This window comes from Hyperolius riggenbachi, chromosome 3 (genome assembly GCF_040937935.1).
Source record: "Hyperolius riggenbachi isolate aHypRig1 chromosome 3, aHypRig1.pri, whole genome shotgun sequence".
Taxonomy (NCBI): Eukaryota; Metazoa; Chordata; class Amphibia; order Anura; family Hyperoliidae; genus Hyperolius; species Hyperolius riggenbachi.
This window is the reverse complement of record NC_090648.1, coordinates 257195464-257200167: the sequence shown is the minus strand read 5'-3', so window position 1 is coordinate 257200167 and position 4704 is coordinate 257195464.

The following is a 4704-nucleotide window of genomic DNA, read 5'->3' as shown; positions in this document are numbered from 1 at the left end:
AGTAAAGGAAGGATAGGCTAGCACTTAATCACTTAAAGCGGAATATAACCCTGCATTTCAACTTTGCTCTAAAACATTATTTACAGCATATTATATGCAAAAAGCATTTTTTTTTACTAGACCAGCATTGGAAGGGTTAAACACAGAGGTTTAAAGTTCCGTGGAGAGATATGCAGAAGTTCAGATTGTTACATTCTATTTAGTTAAATGTATCTATTGAGAAATGTTACACACTTTTTGGCTGTCCTCCAGCTCCTTCTCAGTCAGAGAGAGTGAGTCACATTCAACACTTAGATACATTTATGTAAACAAAATGTATCTGTGTAAGCTTCGGATGCGTCTGCAGTTCCCTCCAGGAACTTTAAAGCTCTGTGTAACCCTTCCAATGCTGGTCTAGTAAAAAAAAAAATGCTGGTTGCATATAGTATACTGTAAATAATGTTTTAGAGAAAAGTTGAAATGCAGGGTTATATTCCGCTTTAAGCCCTGAGTGTATTTTTCCCTTATGGACCAGAGCAATTTTCACATTTCAGCGCTCCTCCCAATCATTTGCCAATAACATTACCACTACTTATCACAACAAAATGATCTGTATCTTGTTTTTTCTGCCACTAATTAGGCTTTCTTTGGGTGGTACCTTTTGCTAAGAATTATTTTTTTCTAAATGCATTTTAATGGGAATATTAAGAAAAAAATAAAAAAAATAATTATTTCTCAGTTTTCAGCCATTACAGATTTAAAATAATACATGCTTTCATAATTAAAACCCACGTATTTTATGTGCCCATTTGTCCTGGTTATTACACCATTTAAATTATCTTGCTATCACAATGTATGGCGCCAATATTTTATTTGGAAATAAAGGTGCATGTTTTCAGTTTTGCGTCCATCACTATTTACAAGCCCATAATTTAAAAAAATAACAGTAATATACCCTCCTGACATACATATAAAAAAAAAAGTTCAGTCCCTAAGGTAAGTATTTATTTCGTTTTGTTTTTTTACTTTATTTTATTATTTTTTTTAAATGCAAAAGTTTTATTTGGGCATTTATGGGAGAGAGTGGGAGGTAAGGGGTTAATTTTAAATTATGTGTAGGTCTCTTTAATAAAGTAAATGATTGTAGGTGTAATTTTACTCTTTGGCTGCAAGATGTTCTCAGTTATTAGCTTCCTGTGCATGCTTTTAGTACACAAACAGGAACTAATGCGTGTAAGTGTAACTTACAGTGTTTACAAATGACCGCAGGCATCTAATTGATGTCGCGATCATGGACACGGGGAACTAGAAAAATGAATGGGAACTGCGTTCCCATTCATTGATCTCCAGGCTAACATGTAGCAGTGAGAACTAGTGCGTGAGCACGTGAGAGCACGCACAGCGGTGATTGTGGCAGAGTTACGAATATCTACTCCCCTGAGGCTTAGATTAAGTTTTTAGGGGAGTAGATATACTGTACTGTAAACATTAAGTGGTTAAGGTGTATGTAGCAAACCAGAGCTGAGTTCTATGGATTATACCAAGCAACTAAGGGATGCCAATTGCCCTGAGAACTAATGAAGGATGTGCTTCATTGTTGGATCAGCAAACTGTACAATGTAGAGAAGCAAATGGAGCACAGACCTCTTGTTAAAAGAACTATATGCCATCAAATTAAGCAATCCATAAATTACGGTACATGAATGGCAAAGTTTGGCATGCCCAGGCAAATGGAGGATGTGCTTCATTGTTGGATCAGCAAACTGTACAATGTAGAGAAGAAAAAGGAGCACAGACCTCTCGTTAAAGAGACACTGAAGCGAAAAAAAAAGTATGATATAATGAATTTGTTGTGTAGTACAGCTAAGAAATAAAACATTAGGAGCAGAGACATAAGTCTAAGTCTTTTTTTCCAGTACAGGAAGAGTTAAGAAACTCCAGTTGTTATCTATGCAAATAGCCATTGAGCTCTGCAACTTTGAAAGTGGAGGAGAGCCCTGACTTCTGATTAGGTTATCTCAACTGTATTGTGTTTTTCTTTTGCAGAAAACAGTTCAGGAAAGGTCAAAAGTTCACTGCCTGTTCTGCAAAAACTTTTAGAATGCTGATTAATGTGTAAACTGCAAGTATTAGAGAATGATGCAGTGTTATAAAAAAAAAGCTGTATAACTGAAAATAAAAATATTAGAATTTTTTTTGCTACCAATGTTCTAGTAATTACCCATACTACACAACGAATTCATGATATCATAATTTTTTTTTCGCTTTAGTATCACTTTTAAAGAACTATATGCCATCAAATTAAGAAATCCATAAATTACTGTACATGAATGGCATAGTTTGGCATGCCCAGGCAAGTGGGGTGGCTGAGGTAGCAATGATGTCTGGCTGTTTCCCACTAGTGTGCTCTTGTTCAAAGCTGACATATAAAACTAAAGCCGTGGGTAATGTGCATGTATTGTGGAGCCACCCGTTGTATTGGGCATTGTGTGGAGCTGATAGTCAAAGTATCGGTTATGTAACATCCTACCTAATAAAAGCTAAGTGTCGCTGCGTCCAGCAGTTTTGTCCCTGTGTCCCAGGATTTTTGTTACTGCACATGTGCGCAGTAACTGACAGCTGGGACCAGCGAGCGAGGTGGGCGGTTGCGGGCGAGCAAGGTGGGTGGGTGCGGGCACGCGCCTGCGTCGGGCGCGGCGGTTGCGCGCGCGCGCGCGCGCGCATGCGCACTGGCGGCGGCCGTAGACCTAGAGCCCGTTTTTAAACGGGCAGGGTCTACTAGTTACTGATATTTTATTATAGACTTACCAGCACCCTATTCTCACATTAACTCCCCCTCTTAATGCTTAACACGAACCCCTCCTCCTATCACCTAGCCATCTCCATTTTGCTTGTCACAGCAACGTCTGCAGTGTTTGTTTGCAAGTTCCTTCTGCTTTCCTCTGTGAGAGTTGGGAGTGTGTGTGCTCTAGCTTAAAATGTTCTCTTAAAGGGGTTCTTTCGCGAAAAAAGTAGGCAGTTAAAAAATGTGACAGATGACAGGTTTTGGGCCAGTCCATCTTTTTAAGGGGGATTCTCAGGGCTTTCTTTGTTTTCAACAGCATTTCCTGAACAACAGTTGCAAAATCTAACTGACATAATAGTGTGCAAGTGATTAGGGAGGCCGGCTGGTATCTTGCTATTTTGGCAGTTAAACTGCTGTTCAGGAAATGCTGTTGAAAACAAAGAAAGCCCTGAGAATCCCCCTTAAAAAGATGGACTGGCCCAAAACCTGTCATCTGTCACATTTTTTAACTGCCTACTTTTTTCGCGAAAGAACCCCTTTAATTAATTTGTTTTCTTTACACAACCTAATGTATACCTAGACATCCTAAATCTGAATGATTGAAATATAACATAATTAAATACTTTGTTCTTTACATACTGTAGTTGAATGTGCTGACAACAAAATCACACAAAAAAGTATCCATGGAAATCAAATTTATCAAACGCATGGAGGTCTAGGTCTCAAAATTAAAATGGAAAAACACTACAGGCTGCTCCAACCTTGATGTGACGTCTTTAAAACACGACATAATTAAGCTCAACAGAGTGTGGCCTCTACTAGCCTGTATGTCTGTCCTACAATGCCTGGGCATGCTTCTAATGAGTTTGCGGATGGTCTCCTGAGGGATCTCCTCCCAGACCTGGACTAAAGCATTCACCAACTCCTGGACAGTCTGTGGTGGAAGTGGCATTGTTGGTGGGTGGAACGAGACATTATATCCTAGATGTGCGCAATCAGATTCAGGTCTGAGGAACGGGCGAATCAGTCCATAGCATCAATGCCTTCGTCTTGCAGGAACTGCTGACACACTCCAGCCACATGAGGTATAGCAGTGTCTTGCATCAGGAGGAAACCAGGGCCAACCGCACCAGCATGTGGTCTCACAAGGACTCTGAGGATCTCATCTCGGCACCTAAAGGCAGTCAGGCTACCTCTGGCAAGCACATGGAGGGCTGTGTGCCCCCCCAAAGAAATACCACCCCACACCATTACCGACTCAATGTTGCAGGCAGCAGAATATCCTTAATTTCGTCTCCAGACTCTGTCAAGTTTGTCACAGGTGCTCAGTGTGGACCTTCTTTCATCTTTGAAGAGCACAGGGCTCCAGTGGCGAATTTGCCAATCTTGGTGTTCTCTGGCAAATGCCAAACATCCGCCACGGTGTTAGGCTGTAAGCACAACCCCCACCTGTGGACGTCGGGCCCTCATACCACCCTCATGGAGTCTGATTCTGACCATTTGAGTAGACACATGCACATTTGTGGCCCTCTGAACGTAATTATGTAAGGCTCAGGCAGTGCTCCTCCTGTACAGGCCTGTCTCCTGGTAGTGCCTTCATGCTCTGGACACTATGCTGACAGACACAGCAAACCTTTTTACCACAGCTCGCATTGATGTGCCATCCTGGATGAGCTGCACCATCTGAGCCACTTGCGTGGGTTGTAGACTCCATTTTATGCTACCACTAGAGTGAAAGCACCGCCAGCATTCAGAAGTGACCAAAACATCAGCCAGAAAGCATAGGAACTGAGAAGTGGTCAGTGGTCACCACCTGCAGAACCACTCCTTTATTGGGGATGTCTTGCTAGTTACCTATAATTTCCACCTGATGTCTATTCTCAGTGTTGCTACCTACATGGACAGTTTAATTTGATAGGAGTATGATTGACTTGGAGATA